Raw genomic sequence first — 19,813 nt, 5'->3', positions numbered from 1 at the left:
CTCATAATTGTAGAAAAGAGCTTAATGAGGTAATAAAAAAAAATAAATAAATAAATTAAAAAAAAAAACTGATATGTTAGTCAAACTAGATGAGACTACAAGGTTAGTTGAGACTCTTGTTGTGGAGAGTACCTTATTAGAAGAGAAGGTTAAGAATTTTGAAGTTGAGCTTAGCCAAACTAGAACTCAAATTGAGAGGATGTCTAGTGCAAAGCTTGATAAGGTATTGAGTGCTCAAAAGCCTAGTTCTGATAAGACTAGCTTATGATATGTTGTTTCCTCTAGCCCTTCCTCTTCCATGGCTTCTAGATCAAGGACTATCATTGTACCCCAATTTGAGAAAGGTGATAAAGGTATGAAATCCAAAACTAAATTGGCTAATTCTAAATCCTTTGTTAGACCTCATGTTTGTCACCATTGTGGTGTTTCTGGACACATTCGTCCTAATTGCTTTAAGCTGTATCCTCAAAAGTAAGTATCCAAACGGTTACAGGTTTCCTCTCAAGTACCTACACCTTTGTTTGGAGAGTTATTAAAAATTTTGAGCTTTTTAACTCAATTTCAAGATAATTTTAATTCTTCTATGTCTTTTAGTAGACATACTAAGACATGTGTCTTTTTATCTTCACGACCAAAGACTAGTGCTGTGTGGGTGAAAAAGGAGCCTAAGACTTAATTGTTTTTTTTGTTTATTCTCTACTTTAATTCTTTCTACCTAAAGTAGGACTCTCTTTGTTTGATTTCTTATCTGCTTTGGAATCATGCTTTCATGCATATGCATATTTCTTTCATGCTTTCATATTGTTTATCTGTTTTTGTTTGGTAGTTTAGTTTTGTGGGCCTGAATGCCATTCAGTCTCATGCGCAGAATATTCCTAGCCAAAGAAGCACTTGATCATAACTCCGCCACTAAATTGCCTCTCATAGTTTACTTCCATGGAGGAGGGTTCATCCTTTACAGTGCAGCCTCATCATTTCTCCATGATTTTTGTGCCAACGTGGCAATTGACCTCCAGGTCATCATCGTATCCGTCGAGTACCGCCTCGCCCCAGAGCACCGTTTGCCAGCGGCTTATGATAATGCTATGGAAGCGCTGCACTGGATGAAAACCACGCCAGATAGTTGGCTAAGAGATTATGCCGATTTATCTAACACGTTTATCATGGGTAGTAGTGCTGGTGGTAACATAGCCTACCATGCAGGGTTACGTGCATCCGTGGAAACTGATAAACTTGAGCCTTTGGTGATTAAAGGGTTGATATTGCATCAACCATACTTTGGTGGGTCCCAAAGGACTCAATCAGAATTGAGGGACAATGATCCAATTTTGCCACTGAGTGTTAGTGATCTAATGTGGGAATTGTCATTACCAATTGCTGATCGCGACCATGAGTATTGCAATCCAAAGGTTGGAGATGGGCCTCAGCTTCTGGAAAAGATCAAGCTGCTAGGATGGAAGGTCTTGGTGGTGGGCTGTGATGGGGACACACTGTTTGATCATCAAATTGAGTTGGTCAAACTAATGAGAGAAAAGGGCGTGTCAGTGGTGTGCCAATTTGGTGAGGGGGGTCATCATGGGGTAGATATGTTTGAGCCTGCCAAAGTTAAGGCACTCCATGTGGTCCTTAAAAATTTCATATTGTCTTCATTGGTTGCCTAGAATAGTCCACATGTCAAAAGTCTTTCACAAAGAATAATGTTGTAATGTTGTTGATGTGATTAATGCTATGTTGTTAATGTACTGAAAAGTTGTTGTTTTGGCTTTGATGCTGTTAACTCATAAATTAAAAAAAAAAAAAAATCATTTTCATAATTATTGTTTTCCATCTTCAGACCATTATATACACCCTGTTAGGATATATGTGTGTGAAGAGAACATTTGAGTTATTCATCTTTATATCCAAGAAATAATGAGGGTATATGTAGTTAGCTCAATAGATAGAGTTTATTATGAAAATATGTGGAAAGCAATTTCAATTGATAAAGTCTTTGCATAATAAAAAGTAATCATTTATAGAGGAGCATAAGTTTGAAATTCTATTTTATATATCTTAAAAATAAAAATCTAACATATTGCTCATGTCCTTGTCCTTAGGGTACGTTCGGTTGAAGGAGTGAAAAAGTGAGAGGGTGAAAAACTCCTTTTTTTTGTTAGAAAGAAAAAGGGAATGATGAAAAATGTAATTTATATAAATTAACTATTATACCCTTGTTACATAATATATAATAAATAGATTTATTTGTACTCATTACATAATATAAAATTTATCATATCATATATATAAATTTTTATTATTTTTATTATTATAATAATGTAAAAAAGAAGAAGAGAACGTTGAATAGGGTCATGTTGAAAAAAAAAAAGTCAGGTCACAATGAAAAAAAAATGTTGAAAAAAAATAGGTGGGAAGGGAAGAGGGCATTTTTATAAAAGTGCTACTATAACACCTTTTTTTCTAGATTTTCCTTCCAATTTGGAAGGAAAAAAATGTGGGTCCAGAGAGAAAACTTTCTCTCGGATTTTCTCTCCTTCTTATTTTTCTTCCCCAAATGAACAGTAAAAAATAGTATTTTTTACCCTATTTTTCTCTCTTTATTTTCTATCCTCTCTGTTTTTCACCCAAATGGACGAACCTTAGGTTAGATCAGTTTATAATATTATATACATCCGATTGTTTTTAGGACTCAATTGCAAAGCTAGTGAAAGTGACTTCAATCAATCGTAATAATTTAAAAGTAGTTTTTTTATTTTATTTTATGGAATAATTTAAAGTAAATTTGTCTGTTCTACATTTCATTTTCTTCGTCATGCGTGATGCATCACCTACCGGATACATTGGCCATCTTTGTTCTAGGGCAATTGTAACCGTAGAGCTAAAAAGCCACGTAGCTATTTTAGCTCTACTAAAACACAAAAAATTATTATTTAATAGTGAAGTTATAGTTTTTTTTTTTTTTTTTTTTAATCTTCATTGCTATAATGCATATGTATAGATAGATGTGCACTATAGCTTAGAGCAAAAAAAAAAAAAAATTATTCTCCGCCCGGTTGTGTGTGTGGCTGCGATTTATATATATTTTTTTAGAGAGTTTCAACCTATAACGTCCGCTCCTGATGATAGCTTTTTATCGTCAAACCAAGACACAAATCAGTTTTTGGTGTAGGCGGGGATTGAACCCCAAGTCTCTTATACAACCATCAGAAACTTTACCAGTTGAGCTAACTGGAACTCACTTTGTGATGTTTATATTAGTTTATTGTATTAAAAGTTAAAATAGATCCACTAGTATGTATGTAGATAAAATAAATAAAGTAACTTTTTGTAGTGTTGAATAGCTAAATTTAGAGTAATCATGTATTTTTTAATCATTTTTTGTTCTGGAAACTTATACCTGAGAGTATATATTAAACTATTAATACAACATCTAACATATTTTTGGATCTATGAGCAATATACTATAAAGAAATAAGAGGCAGCCAAAATTTCTAACAGCCATCAAAAGAGAGTAAATGTCAGGTCAAGATGCACCAATCAATCCCACCGGGGATCCGTACCAGCTCCTCCAGATAGTCCGAAACCCGGACGGCACGATAACCCGATCTCTCAATATTCCAGAAACCCCACCGACATCTGATCCCAACCTTCCCATTTCAGTTCTCTCCAAAGACATCCCAATTAACCAATCAAACAACACCTGGGTCAGAATATATCTACCTCGTGAAGCACTTGATAGCTCCTCACACCTAAAGCTACCTCTTATAGTTTATTTCCATGGGGGAGGATTCATCCTATACAGTGCAGCCTCATCTTCTGTACATGATCATTGTGTCAGCAAGGCCAATGAACTACGTGTCATCATCGCATCGGTTGAGTACCGCCTCGCCCCGGAGCATCGGCTCCCGGCGGCTTATGATGATGCTGTGGAAGCGTTGTACCGGATCAAAACAACCCAAGATGATTGGTTGACAAAGTACGCCGATTTTTCAAACTGTTTCATTATGGGTATGAGTGCTGGGGGAAACATAGCGTACCAAGCAGGACTACGTGTAGCTGCGGAAGCTGACCATCTTAGGCCATTGAATATCAGAGGGCTGATATTGCAACAACCATTCTTTGGTGGGACCCAAAGGAGTGAGTCAGAGCTGAGGTTGGTCAATGATCCAACGTCGCCACTGTGTGTTACTGATCTGATGTGGGAGTTGTCATTGCCAATTGGGGTCGACCGTGATCATGAGTATTGCAATCCGACGGTGGGAGGTGGGTCTAAGCTGTTGGAGAAAATAAGGTTGCTGGGATGGAAGGTTTTGGTGACTGGTTGTGATGGGGACCATTTGTTTGATCGTCAGGTTGAGCTGGCGAAGCTGTTGGAGGAACATGGTGTACACGTGGTGGGTCATTTTGGTGTTGGAGGTTGTCATGGGGTGGACTTTCATGACTCCTCTAGGGGCAAGGCGTTCTTGGAGCAAGTTAAGAATTTTATATTAATTTGATTACACAAATGACTATGTTTTTTTCTTCTAAGCCATGAGTCATGGTGATTAGTGATTTAATTGTGTTGCATAATGGTGAAGGAGTTCTAGATTAAAAATGGCCCTTCCTTTCTTTGTAAGAGTATGATGGAGAAAAAAATATTTATTTTCAATAGAGCCTTTCTTGAAGCAAAAAAAGAAAAGAAGAGAATAGTATATATGATGGAGAATGAAGTTATTATATGTTCCAGAATCAAAAGAATGTGTACTCAAAAAAAAAAAATTCATTAAGAACTTAGTGAGTGATTCTATTGCTTATCATTTCTCTCCAGCTCTCCATTATTACTCATATTTGGTATTGCGTTTTCTCTGTTACTCTGTTATTTTATTTTATTTTTTGTTTTGAAAGTAAGAATTCTCTAGTCATTGTTGGTGTTGGTGTGTGTTCCAAATACTTTTATTATTATTTATTTTCTAGCCGTTAAGAATCTATAAGTAAAATAGCCGTTGGACAATTATGAAATTTCTGGCCGTTGGGAATTTATGAGTAAAATAACAGTTGGGCAATTAGAGGAAAATAGCCATTAGACAATAATTGATAATGTAGCCATTTGACTTTTATGGGTTATTAGTAACCAATAACTATAAACTATTATTTTCATAAGTAGTCTATATAATACTTATCATGACACATTTTCTAAAAAGTTTTTTTATTGCTCTATATTTAGATATACACAATTCTATCATCTTTCTCTCCCACATATTTTTTCTACAAGAATATTTGTTTTAAAGGAAAGGTAAATAGAAGATTGTTCTTAAACTTTTTGTGAGTGTAAGTGCGTATATCACAAAGGTTGACGCTATAATCTAATCTTGGGATTATTTGACCAAAAGGACCAATCATACCAAGTTTTACTTTGGATGGCACTAATCAAATTTTAAGAACAACGTTCTTTGCGTAAATCTATAGTACTATGAGATTGTTCCTAAATTTACTTATATTTATTATTATTGCTTATTTACTTTCTTGTTAATTATATGGGATATTGTTTGTTGTATCAAATTTTTTATTCATTATTATATTCCAACAGTAGTCCTATTAGCGAGGAAGTCATCACATCATAATTCGTAAGTATCAAGTTCCAAAGTAGCTTCAAGTTCTAAAATAGGATAATAATAATAATAAGTTACAAAAGTTTCTACTTGATTACAACTAAGTCCATTGCTTTATTAGTTTCCCTTAAGTTGTACTCTAGCTAGACATTTTGAAAAGTTTGGAAACAGAAGCACTATTAGTAACAAGAGAAACAACATCCATAGCATCTAAGTCAACCAACAATTTAATTAGCAATCCCTAGCTGGCTTAGCTCTATTCATTATTAAGCCATCCCACAAAGCCTAAAGTGTTGGGAGATTTAACACCTTGGAGAGTTTCATTGACTAATTAATATAACATATAAAGACACATTTTACCCCAAAATGCCTAAGCCTCATGGGTATGTACTCAATTATGTTATATTAAGTACTCAATTATGTTATATTAAGTACTCATTATTTTTATTATTATTCAATGTGGGACTTCATTCACACGTGTACACCCAAGAATCTCTCCCTTCATGTGTGAGTATCTGTCTCTCTGTGAGCTTTCAAAACCTCTCTATGGGTCATGAACAAGTCCTACTCACTCTCCCTTACTTAATAGGTCTTTCCCTTCACTAGTGCATCGTCCATGGGCCTCTACGTGTCAACCTCGCACATCTTTTATGCTCCATGGGAATCTCGCACCTCATTGTTGTTTCGCATTATTGGCAATAATACTCCTTTGTTGTGCTTTTTCTAAGATCATTTGTGTGAGCTTTATAGGTCTGCGTGGGCATTATACTGTCCCCGCTCTAACTATGAAAGAGACCTACCCTACTTCATTTGCAAAAAGGCTTCAAATACACACCATGTTCCCACTCCAACTGTGAAAAGAATCTTGATAACCTTGTCACATTTGCCCCACATCACCATGGGCTCTAATACCACTTGTTGGGGTGATAAACACATTGGGGAGCTTCTTTGAGTAATTAATATAATATAGAAAAACACACTTGAACCTAAAATGCCAAATCCCATGGGTATGTGTTCAATTATGTTATATTAAGTACTCATTCTTCTCATTATTATTCAATGTTGGTCTTTATTCACATGTGTACACCCAACACAAAGTTTTGTGACAAGGCTAGTAGCAATACCAATAACCTCAGAAAAACCTTGAATCCAAACACCCTCCAAATTATAAATGAGGCCTCCATGACTCCACCATGCCATTTGTCTCGGGACTTAAAGTGCACGCAGACCCGTTAGTGTTAAGCTTGAACCAACCTATAGGTGATTGATCCATTTGAGAAGGATCTCATGTATAGTGGCCAATGGGTCCACCCAACAAGTTTAGAGGAAGAGAGAAAATGAAATTCAACAGCCTTCATAATGCACTCTATAGTAAGCTCTAAGAGCATCCACACCTCTATCTCCAGATGTCTCTCTCTTTCACTTGGACTAACAACACTTAAGCATGCCATTCATCTTCTCATCACATAGAGAGGAAATCACGACTGTGCTCCACCCTATGAAAGAAAAATAGTCTTCGTCCTTTGTCCTCTGTCCTCTCCAGATATTGTGGATTAGTTTTTTTTTTAATTGTTTTAATTTTATTAGTTTTATGAGAAAGACTGTGTTTTGTGATTAGATTACATTTTGTATTTTGTTCATATTGTGTTTTGGTGTCTTTGTAGCCGTTGAGGTTGAGATAAATGTTGAAATTTTAATTTATTGTGCTAAATACTTTATTCGAATTTATTCAAGTGTGGATTATTTTAAGTGAGAAAAATGGTTTGGAGTTGCTATAGTATTTTCTAGATCAAGACACTTAGTGCAGCAATTTCAAAAAAAAAAAAATTTGAAAAAGTTTTGCTTTTAGAGAATCTATTGGAGCTGATTTTTTGGGTTTGATCTTCAAAAAACCACTTTGGCTAATATATAGGAGATGCTCTAAGTACAACACATTTGTTTTGATAGAAAGCCTGTATGAAGATAATTTTGTGTTTTTTTGAGTTTAGGAGTATTAGAACAAACAAATTAAAGGAAAACTATATAAAGTCTGTTTGGATCCACTTATTTTGCTGAAACTAAAATTTTTTTATTAAAAGGATGGTAATTAAAAGTGAATTGAAATAGTACGGACCTATAATTATATTAAAATGTGCCATGAGACTTATATATAATAGTAAAAATAAGCTGAATAGTAAAATAAGTTGACAAAAATAATTTTTGCCAAATGGAAAGTATGATTTATTTTTTTTAGAGATTGAAGTAATAAAAATGGCTTAAACCCTTTTTTTTACAAAATTATTCTCAAATATGCATTATTGTTTTAAGTGACTCACAATGGACCATACCCTTTTATGGGAAAATAATCCCGGGGTCTCCAAGGTTACAACTCATACCAAAGGGATTTTTTGCATAAGCTATCCCCCTCGTCCATCAGAAACTACTAAGATCTCAGGCCATGACTTCCAAATACCTCTCCTTCCTTGTGCTTTTCAGCCTACTTAAAGAAATTCTTCCCAAAAATAAAAGAAATTCTTCCATAAAGGTCTTTGAAAGCATGAAGACCCTTTTCTGGTAGCCTACAAGGAGTGCACCAAGAACATTGAAAAAGTTAATTAAGAAGTTTTTTTGGTAAAAAAAAAAAAAAAAAGAAAAGAAAGGGTAAGAAGTTGCTTAAACTGATGGGATTGGGGTTTAGGAAGGATATGCTTTTTTTTTCTTTTTTGGTTAAAGGATATGCTTGTTTTCTCTTGTGTAAGCACTCATGCGGCTGTTGGGATGATATTTTAGTGGGAATCTTTCAGCTTACAAACGAGAGATATAGAGAAAGGTGTATTTGTTTGGGAACAATTTATTTAGCTGAAATTAAAAATATTTTGTCAAGAGTAGTATAGATAAAGCTAAAAGATAATTGAAATAGTACAATGGGGTCATAAATAGTATTAAAAAAAGCAATGAGATTTATAAACAATAGTGTAAAAAAAAAAAAAAAAACTGAATAGTAAAAAAAATTGGCTTTTTCAGCCATTCCAAACACATGCCGAAAAAAGGCACCCATTTGTGAACTTTGATATGTTCAAGATTAGTCTCTGTCTTTTTTTTTTTTTGGCTCTTGTTATTTGTCTGCTTTTAGTTGTACCATGATAAATACCGGTGTCAATTTGAAGATCATAAATTTTCTTCGTTTTTCGTGTTTTCTCTTTACCAATTATATTGGGATACAATCATCCGACTAAATCTCTGTCTACTTAGATAGTTAGATTAAGTCACAATCAGAGTTGGAGTTAAACCAATTTTCACTAGTGAAAGAAAACAAATCAAGCAATGGACACAATTTTGTATATTCCGGTTCATAAGTGATGATTCCAAAATCGTCAGTTGGATCACTCGTTTAATCCGGAGCTTTAGACGATCTTGTAGGACCTGCAAGATAAAGAGAGTTGATCGAAGAGACCACCGGATTGTGCCCAGTGGGGGAGTCTCCAATGCTTAAGTTAGTATCGGCCTATATCTTTTTTACTATAGATAGCAATTTGTAGTGGTTTTTGACATACCTTAGAAAATGGACAGATTGTCCCTTTTATAGGTGACTTAGGTAGCTATTGGACATAAATGAGGGTGATTATTACCCTAATTGTAACGTTCTTTATCTTGATGAGAGAGTTTAAGACCTTTGATGGTCGTTATTGAATGTGTTGGGTGGTTACTCATCTATCTTTGATGGCCTACTTATGACGCAATGATCGTCCATTAAGATGGACGACCTTAACGGTTTTTATGGACTCATCAGTTGCCCCCCATTCCCAAGTCTGATTTTGTTTTATGCTGGTCAGACTTAGGGAATGTTCTTGACTGGTTTAGATCCAAACTTCTTTATCTTCAACTACTTTCTCCTTCAAGAACGGTAGTATTTTTGCGATGACTTCTTAGTATCCGCCTTTTGAAGGTCTTTTTGGATATTCGAGGGATTATAGCTTGATCCTGAAAGTGAGCTAATTTCTTTGGATGATCATTTTTTATCACTGCTAGAGAGCGAGGTGATTTCTTTTGGACGACCATTTTTTATCACTGCTGAAGAGCAAGATGATTTGTTTGGACGACCATTTTTGATCACTTCGATGCTTCTTCTTTCATTCATTTTTTGGTTGTCATGTTTGATATTCTTGATTTGCGTGTGACTTGCGTTTGTGTGAGAATCCTTGTTTGCTTACACTCGTCTAAGGGTATTTAGTCACTTAGCCACTTTTAGGTGACTTACATCCAGTTACGGAGCTTCGTTATTTAGACTTCGTCAGCAATTTACATCAGTCTAGCGGAATCTTATCCTTTTTTCTTTTTTGGTAACTTACATCCATTTAAGGAATCTTGTCACTTAGGCTTCGTTAGTGATGTACATCCATCTTGGCGAAATCTTATCACTTAGCCATTTTTTGGTGACTTACATCCATTTAAGGAATCTTGTCACTTAGGCTTCGTGAGTGATTTACATCCGTCTTGGCGGAATCTTATCACTTAGCCATTTTTTGATGACTTACATCCATTTACGGAATCTTGTCACTTAGGCTTCGTCAGTGATTTACATCTGTCTTGGCGGAATCTTATCACTTAGCCATTTTTTGGTGACTTACATCTATTTAAAGAATCTTGTCACTTAGGCTTTGTCAGTGATTTACATCCATCTTAGCAGAATCTTATCACTTAGCCATTTTTTGGTGACTTACATCCATCTAAGGAATCTTGTCACTTAGGCTTCGTCAGTGATTTACATCCGTCTTGGCGGAATCTTATCACTTAGCCATTTTTTGGTGACTTACATCCATTTAAGGAATCTTGTCACTTGTTACTGGAATAATTCCTTGATGCTATGTCGTTTTGGACCTTCTTGAGGCCTTGTTGATATCTGCATTAAGTAGCACATGCACTTGCCAAGACTTGGTTAAACAAGAATTTTAGAACAATTCATATATGAATAATAAGTTACCAATAGCCTAGGTGAACCTTTTTCTTATTTCCTTGTAATCTTAGAGTTTTACCTCTTTTGTGATCTGTCTAGTAATGCATACATTTTTGCATGAAACCTTACTAGGTGTAAATTTTTATAGACGAATATAAAAGAGACAGAGATAAATGTGTTACCTTAAATGACGATATTATTTTGTCATATACATCGATCTTTTTATCGCTAGGATCTTCTTGACAAATTCTTCCCTTTTTAGAATGACGAGCTCTTCTCTTTTCCAGATTTTTTTTCTTTTTTTTTTTATAAAGCCCGGCATGATACTTCATGTCTAAGGCCTAGATCTCTTTTGCTTCAATTTTTTTTGTGAAGGCGTACAAACTAGGCCACGTTTTTGCCCCCGTTTAAATATGAAAAGTACAATTCTCGTTTTTTGACGACTAGAGAAATGGTCTATCACGATTGGAACCTTTTTTCTTTTTTTTTTTTTCTTTTTTTGGCGTGCTTTGATGACTATGGTCATTGCCATTTGTAATAGCAATTTCCTCTTCCTTCTTCTTTAATTGTATGCTTAAGTCACTTCAATAATGCTAGTTGCATGACAATGTACAAATGTGCAATTGCATGCTATACAAGACGAAGTGCATTCTATATGAATCATAGAGAAGTATAAAAATTGAAGCTATTTGACTATATGCTTCTTTAAACTGGTCTTTATTAGGTGCTTGCACCGTATATGATTTTTAAAGCAATTTAAGAAGATTTTGGTGAGTTGATGGAGATAGCGGAAATTTATTGAGACTTAAATTGATGAGCATATTGTGAACACGGTCATCTAGCATTTTAAGTTTAGGAAACTTAAAAGAACTTCTCAAATTCATGACGATGAAACATATGCCACTAATAGTATAGTCATATTGATTGTGATAGTTGTAACAATTTTATAACAATATTTTCAGCATGTTCTACATACACATTTGTAACAATTATGCAAGCTTGATATTTATTTGGCTTTAATGAAATAATCTTTTGCATGGATAATTAAAAAGAAAGAAAGAAACGAGTTACCTCAATAGAAGATCTTAAATCTCGATACTATTGTGTACATACCTCGGTCTTTTCATTGTTGTAGTCTTCTTGACAAACTCTTCGTCATTGAACTCTTACTTATAGAGCTCTTCTTTGTTGGATTTGTATAACCCATAATTTACAGGAGTTAAACTCGGCATTTGTGATGTAGATGGAATTTTCACAATTTTTAGCTATATCTCTATTTTCTTCTTAAGGGTTTTTCTTTGTCAAATCATGACATCCCCTTAGAAAATTTGGAACATCTGTTTTTGCATATCTGAAGCTAGTAATCTAGCAAACCTCTTATAGGTTTACATATTATACAAAATTTTGGGTGAATTGATATAGCTTATGTCCCAAACAATATCATTTCATGTAAGAGTATGAAAACTTAGTGAGGATTAAAGCCACACTTAATGCCACGCCATGCAATCGAATAGAATTGTGTTATTTTATGTATGAAGCACATGCTCTATAGGCAATTCAACCATTTCCAATTTTTCTTTGTTTGGTGATAGTAGAATAGCAAAAGAAATGGACAGACTTAAGATCATTTGATCGGTTAGTGATCAAAAGTCTAAAATATGTCACACTAGCTAGAGCAGATATTACTAGTCAAGCCTTTTAACTTTAGCATAAAATTATCTAGTCTTTTGTGTAAATAGTGCATGTTTGTACTAATCTTGTAATTTGGCAATTTGCCTTCCCAACGATCATTTTCATACCTATTACCATATTCTTGTGCAACTGAATAACACTTGGCAAAGTGTTTAAAGAGTGTTGGAATTCAGTGTGTTCATTATGATAAACAATCATTATATTTATCATGGTAAACAATTTTAAATTTCTTAAATAGCTAGGTTTTTTATTTGGCAATAATGATATTTGTCATTATGCCTAATCATTGTTGCAAATACTTGGAGAATTAAAAAATGAAAAGAAATGTTTAAATCTGACCTTAGGGACCAAGAACTAGGCTGCATCGTTGCTATATTTTGTTCCTGCTATTTCAAGATGTAGATATCCAGAGGGTTTGCCCCCGTTCAAACATGAAATGTGCATTCGCTATTGGATGATGACCAAAAGAATGGCCTGCTATGGTTTGTACCTGTATTTTTCTTCCTTTGGGCTTAATCTTAGTCCCAAATGGAAATCTTCATAAAATTTCATTTCTAATTTATTAGAACAAAATTTAGAAAGTTATAGAACAATGTATGGATAGTGATGAGGTAAATTGTTCATGATAGAAAATTATGTATGAAATTATAGAGTGGTCCCAAAAAGACATTGCTACTCTTTAAAATAAATGAGTAGAATGAAAGAAATAAGTGCATATCAAGCTATTCTAGTAACACTAGTGAATAGTTTAGTACTTTTATTATGCAAAGTGTTAGACTTGGAGCAACATTTTTCAAGTAAGAAATTCACAAATAATATTAATCACAAATGCATAAAATTCATTGGGGCTTAATATTGATTTTTATATAAATGAAGTGTAATCTAGTTCAGATTGAGCACTGGAGTGTAGTGGCTCAATGAAAGCATGATGCTTAACATACAAAGACCACTAAAGATTTCATGAAACCATGTGGTGGAATTTATGCATCAATTGTAAAAGTATGTTGGACTAGTATACGGGAGGAAAAATCAAAACCCCAACGCATAACATTGCCAAACCATTTTGGTATGACATGCTATGTCTTTGTTGTTTAATGAACTCATATGCACATACCTTGATACTAATATGAGAGTAGATTGTATGATAATATGTAACAATTCAAAAACGTGTTCTTTCTCAAAGTAGCACGTATGATTGGGAAAATTTAAAATAGTGGGTCATGTACATTATGTGTAAATTTATATGCTTATAAGATTTCTCCTTAAATTCAGAGAAATAATTAGACATCTCTTGTTAAATCGAATTCAAGCCCAATAAAATATGGTTCCATGCTTTTAAATGTCTAAATCGAGATTTTGATATTTGGCAAAGCAATTAAAGTTGACTTTGCTTTCCTTAATAACAAAAATTAAAATATTTAAATTTGATTAAAATAACGGAGGTTGAAAGCCTTTACCTTAAATGGTCCTTAATTGCAATACTAAAGTACCATAAATTCATAACCTTAGCCGACCATATAATGCTCGGCAATATACCGGTTTGAAGAGAATGTTTCCATCTTTGATCTCCTCTTTGGTAGGTTCTTCTTGACAAGTTCGCTTTAACAACTGTTCATCGTCTCTAGACCGCACATCGTCACCATATTTGGTTTTGCAGTCAACTTTATTTTTTATACATCTCTTTTGTGAATGTTTTCAATCTCATAGATGACCGCTTCAAGATTAGTTTTCTTGGACATGTATATATAACATTTTTGCCAAATATACGTAAATCATGACAGTTTTCACAAGGTGCAGTTGTAGCAAAAAAAATAGAATATTCATTATCATTGGCTTCCGCCTACCTAATATTGATTAGGTTGGCCCAGCTGGGCTTATTGGATTTTCTCTTATTTCCAAATTTAGTGTTTCTAAATTTGGTAAGATGGTAAAATTTGACTTTAGCCTCTGTAGTGTCTAAACTCTAAAATTATGATATAATTTCGGTAAGACAAAATTTTGGCTTCAACTTTCTCTAATGTCGAAAATTAAGATTTATTATCTTTGGCAATGCAATAATATTTCACTTTTTTTTTTTAATATATATCTTAGCAAGATGCATTAGGAAAAAGTAGTGAAATAAAAAGCCATAATTAATGGTATAATATATGCATATCAACCAAGATGCTATCAGTATACCAATTATTTAATGCTATAAAGAGACAAAATGATCTCCTTGTGTTATAATAGGAAATGTAGTAAAGGTGTAAAACCCTTTTTTGGCTATAATTAGGATATCAATTAGGCCATAATATATAATTATATTTGGCTTTAATGGCGAGGATCTCAAAGAGACTGGTTTAACTGATGCAATTTATAACAATCAAGGTATTCATTACCTTTTTTTTTTTTTTAATACCCATATTTAAGATCACAATTTTGGTAAGGTAATTATGTTCTATTGAAGTCTGGTTCCACATTTCATGCAAACTAAAAACAATGGGGAACCGGTGAAACTAAGAAAGAAAAGTTCTCCTATGGTAATTTCATCATATTTGACTTGGGTGGCTGGAAATTATATGACCACCTTCAATCACTTTTTTTTTTCTTTTAACAAAAGGATACTTAATATAGTAAACTCCTCTGTTATGTTTCTAAAGTTTTGGACGAGTTTATTATGTTTTTAGACTTCTAGTCTTCTAGATCTTTTAACAAGATGTGGTAATTAAAATCATTTAAATGTAACAATGAGAAGAAACTCATCTTACCTTAAGATCCGGGAGCCGGACCATTCCTTTAAGGTCTACCCAAGTTGAAGGTCACGTGTTATGAAGTTCTCACGTCGTCGACGACCGGTCCAATCATGTGTTGCCGCCGGGAGTCGTACTTTCATTGTTGTGCGCATCTTAGTGATCTTTCTATTTATTTATTATCTAGATAATGGGAGGTGTCTTGCAACCAAATCCTCAAATTTGAGACCTTGGATCTAGGTTCTCTCATTATCGTCCGTTTGAATAGTTGACAAGTCGTGCTTTGATGACGAAGGTGTCTTGGTAATACCTCTATCTTTCTCATCGTGGCTCCAATTTAAATTTAAATAACTTCATTGAAGAAATGGATATGTGCAAAGTAAAAAGATGATCATTGAGTATCATCCATCGGGTACTCTAGATCTGGTATTTTGGTGTTGATGATTCTCCATTAAACTAAGTGAACCCTTTGTTGCAGGAAGAGCTAGATGGCTACTTACCCTTCCCACAGACGGCGCCAAACTGATGATTCCAAAATCGTCAGTTGGATCACTCGTTTAATCCGGAGCTTTAGACGATCTTGTAGAACCTGCAAGATAAAGAGAGTTGATCGAAGAGACCACCGGATTGTGCCCAGTGGGGGAGTCTCCGATGCTTAAGTTAGTATCGGCCTATATCTTTTTTACTATAGATAGCAATTTGTAGTGGTTTTTGACATACCTTAGAAAATGGACAGATTGTCCCTTTTATAGGTGACTTAGGTAGCTGTTGGACATAAATGAGGGTGATTATTACCCTAATTGTAACGTTCTTTATCTTGATGAGAGAGTTTAAGACCTTTGATGGTCGTTATTGAATGTGTTGGGTGATTACTCATCTATCTTTGATGGCCTACTTATGACGCAATGATCGTCCATTAAGATGGACGACCTTAACGGTTTTTATGGACTCATCAATAAGGTATAGTAAGGTTAGGACTCCTTTTATAATGCAATACAACTTTCTATCTGGTAAGAATTTCAATTTTCAAAACCAATGACACTAGGAGGGACTCTTAGGAGTAGCATGTGATTGCTTCTTAAAGCCCTCTAATTGTAACAATGGCTGACTAAAACCAGATGTGGTAACATATATGTGAGTAATTGTGACCAACCTGGTTTCCTTGATTTCCTTCAACCTTGGTTTCCGCCAATGCACCCCTACAAGCTAATGGATCGATCTTGAACCATGAACTGCTCTCAAAGCAGCTTAAATAAAGTACTTGTAAGTCCATTCGTGAACACGTCAACAATTTGCTCAATATTAATGTAAATGCGGTGCTCTTTATTACCATCCTTTCCACGAACATAGTGATGCTCTTTATTACCATCATGAAAAATTGGATTAGACCATAGATAAATAAAACTCATAAATAATATCACACCAAATCAAAGGAAGTTAAGAGAGAAAAGTACAAAAATCCTTGAAAATTTGATGAAGCCAGAAGTTCGACAATGATGGAATCAAGTTGATAGTATTTAGCTTCAGTGCTAGAACGATATACCGTGACTTGCTTTCTTAGCACTCCATTTAGTAAACTAGTAACCAAATAGTTGTAATAGTTATTTCTCAAAAAAAAAAAAAAAAAAAGTTGTAATAGTTTTAAAGCACCTTAGCATTGTAGTTCCTCAAACACTTTAAATGCCAACTGTGTGGGTATGGTATTACGATAATAGAAAGGGAGAAGTGTTTTAACTTTTAAGCCTCTTAAAGCTCTTTTAACATAAATTGCAAGACATTTTGCACTCTTGTTTAGGGATGGCCATACCCATTGGGTAATGGATATCCAACCCTACCCGATCCAATTATTCCGGGTAATACCCGGTCCTTGATGGGTAGAACTTAACGGGTAGGGTATGGATATTACCCGAATTATTCGGGTAGGGTATGGATAATATCCATACCCGACCCGTATTTAAAAAAAAACCCTAAATCTCTCTCTCTCACAGTCTCTGCCGTCACACACTCTCTCTCTCTCTCTCTCTCTCTCTGTGTTCTGACTCTGTGTTTCTGAGCCAACGAGTCCCTGAGCCAACGATCTGCGACTCTGCGAGTGTTCAGCTTCTTGGAGCTGAAATCGGCAACCAAAAATAGTTGAAAAATTTCTTCGTTTCTGATTCCAAAATCATAATTTCAGGCAAGCCCGATTTCTTCGTTTTATTTATTATTTTGCACAAATATTTTTTCAGTTGAACAAACAGTGATATACGTTTTTGGTTTTAGAAAATGGGTTCTGTTGGGATTATTGTATTGAAGTGAATGACTCATTCTTTGTTTGTTTGGTTTCAAAAGAAAAATCTTTTCTGTGGGTATCTGGGTTTAGTTGATTATTAACTTTTGTTTACTTTTCTAGATTGAATTTGTCAACTAGTGTGTGTTAGATTTTGGTTTTAGAGTTTGAATTTAGCTGGGCATGTGTCGAATTTGGTTTTTGATTGAATTTTATCAACTGGGTATGTGTTAGATTTGATGTTTTTGATTGCATTAAGGTGTTTGATTCTATTTGGGGATATGTCTATTTATAGAGAGAAGTGAATTTCTGTACAGAGGCAAGCCAAAATTCCCAGACCCCCAACTTGGTTAATTATTTCTATCTAGACTTGAAGTTCAAATTTTAAAAGAAAATGAAATGAATTAGGCTATTGGTGTACTTTTCATTTTGTATATAATATAATTGACAGACCAGCTCTAAACAAAATTTCCAAGTTATAGTCTCTTCTTGTGCTCTGTTTCTCAAATTCTGCAAGTCCACAAATTTGGCTTGCCTAAGGCCTAAGGCCTAAGGGAGTAATCCTCGTATGATTAAATTATATTGTATTTAATCAAATTTGTTAGAATGCCGACTGAATTATATTACTGAGCTGATCTATATTGTATTTTTTGTAGATTGCTAAGATGTTCTCTGCTCTATATTAAGTTTAAAAGATCCAAGTAAACCTTTAGTTAACTTTGATCTTTACTAACATGAGTTGCAAAGAGTTCAAAGACGGCAAGGTCTGTACGATTATTGCTCTAGGAAAATAGAGCTGTGGAGCTTTAGCATTAAAACTTTTGTGATATAGAGCTTTGACTAAGAATCTCTTTACCGTTCTGAGTGTTTGGAAAATTTATAGTGAATAGTGCTCTAAAGATCTGAATTTCTAAAGCATGTACAGTAGTTCAATTTTCCTAAAAGCTCTAACTTTCGGCTTTCTCGTGTAAAATTTTTAAGAGTATAAAGCTCTTTTTAGTGGGTTACCATACACTTCATTTTTAGCTCTTAAATTTCGTAAGGCCCTACTCAACACGGAAATTTGGTTAGTTTTTAAGTTAAAATGATTTGCATAAAAAAAATAAAAAAAAAAGTTTCGGGTTTCGGGTAGGGTATGGATATCCATGGATAATAATTCGGGTAAGATTCGGGTATGGATATTAATGGATATTGATATTCGGGTATCCATGGGTAAGCTTTTCGGGTCGGGTATGGATCGGGTATACCCATACCCTACCCATGGCCATCCCTACTCTTGTTAATCCTTAAGGCTTTATCTGGCTTAGAGTTAAGCAAAGCCTTACAGAACTTTTAGAGCTGAAAAGCTCTTTGTGGGTAAAAAATGCGATGTTTGTTAACTTGCTAAAAAGAGTTTTATGCTCTTCTCAAAGCTCTATAAGGAAAAACTAAGGGTGCGTTTGTTTCGACTATAAATTAGTTTTAGAAAATATTTTACACATTTGCGTGTGTTTAGCAGTAACTGAAAATTTGGTCAAACTAAAAAGCACTTACACTTTGACCGTAAAATACCCCTCCCCACCTGTAAAACCATTTTCGTTTTTATTTTACCTTCAAATCTTATTTTCTAGAAAACAGAGAGAGAGAGAGAGAGAGAGAGAGAGAGAGAGCACAAAGAGAGAGTGAGATCGAGCTCGTGCTGTCGAACTCAGACCACCGCCCCAAGCCCATACGCGCTGTCAAGCTTGCGCCGGCGAGATCGAGCCATGAGATCGCTACCGCCTCTAAATCAAACCACCACCCACCCCCGTCGTCGCTACCGCCTCTAGATTGAACCACCGATCTCATCGCCCAAAGCCTTAAGCTCGAACTGCCGTTACCGATCTGGCCGCCACCGTCCTCTAGGCCAAATCAGATCTCTCTCTTTCTCGATCTGGCCGCCACCGTCCTCTAGGCCAAATCAGATCTCTCTCTTTCTCGATCTGTCCTCAATCTCTCAATCTTTCTCTCTTTGATCTTTGATTTTTTTTTTTGTTGTTGTTGTGGTGGTGTGGGTGGTGGTGTTTTGATCTCTAATTTTTTTTTTGTTGTTGTGGTGGTGTAGGTGTTGGTGGTTTTTGTGTTGTGTGGTTTTGGTGTGTGGGTGCTGGTGGATTCTCTGTGGGTGCTGGTGTGTGGGTGTCGATGGATTTTCTGATGTAAAATTTGTTTGAAAGCTGAGAAAATGGCTGAGAAAATGTGAGAAACTAGTAGAAAATTTTGCATTTTCAAAATGTTATCAAAACCTTAAAATTATTTTCTAATATAATTTTTAAAATGCAACCAAACACTAGAAATTATTTTCCTTTCCCGAAAATATTGTCACCTGAAATTATTTTACACTTGAAAAATATTTTACATTAAAACAAACGTAGCCTAAAATTTGAAGCTTTTTTTTTTATCATAATTTTTTAATTTGAGGAAAAATTTCTACAATTTATTGTTGGTACTTTATAAATTCAGAATTTTTAAATTCATTATAATTTGCCAAATATTTATAATGCTAAAGAGCTTTTTAGTCAACACCCTATGTTGCAAAAGCTAAAAGTAAAACTCTATTTTCCTTTTCTTTTTTTGAGAAACGACT

General features: G+C 34.6%; 2 pseudogenes; both read left to right on the top strand.

The window, feature by feature from the left end:
* The first annotated feature begins 860 nt into the window (after positions 1–860).
* On the top strand, positions 861–1,761 carry LOC142612441 (carboxylesterase 1 pseudogene; annotated as a pseudogene).
* Positions 1,762–3,443: 1,682 nt separating this feature from the next.
* On the top strand, positions 3,444–4,790 carry LOC142612770 (carboxylesterase 1 pseudogene; annotated as a pseudogene).
* Positions 4,791–19,813: the final 15,023 nt, after the last annotated feature.

The sequence above is a fragment of the Castanea sativa genome, chromosome 10, assembly GCF_040712315.1.
Source record: "Castanea sativa cultivar Marrone di Chiusa Pesio chromosome 10, ASM4071231v1".
Lineage (NCBI taxonomy): Eukaryota > Viridiplantae > Streptophyta > Magnoliopsida > Fagales > Fagaceae > Castanea > Castanea sativa.
The sequence above is the reverse complement of the archived record's forward strand: the minus strand, read 5'-3'. Positions and strand labels throughout refer to the sequence as shown.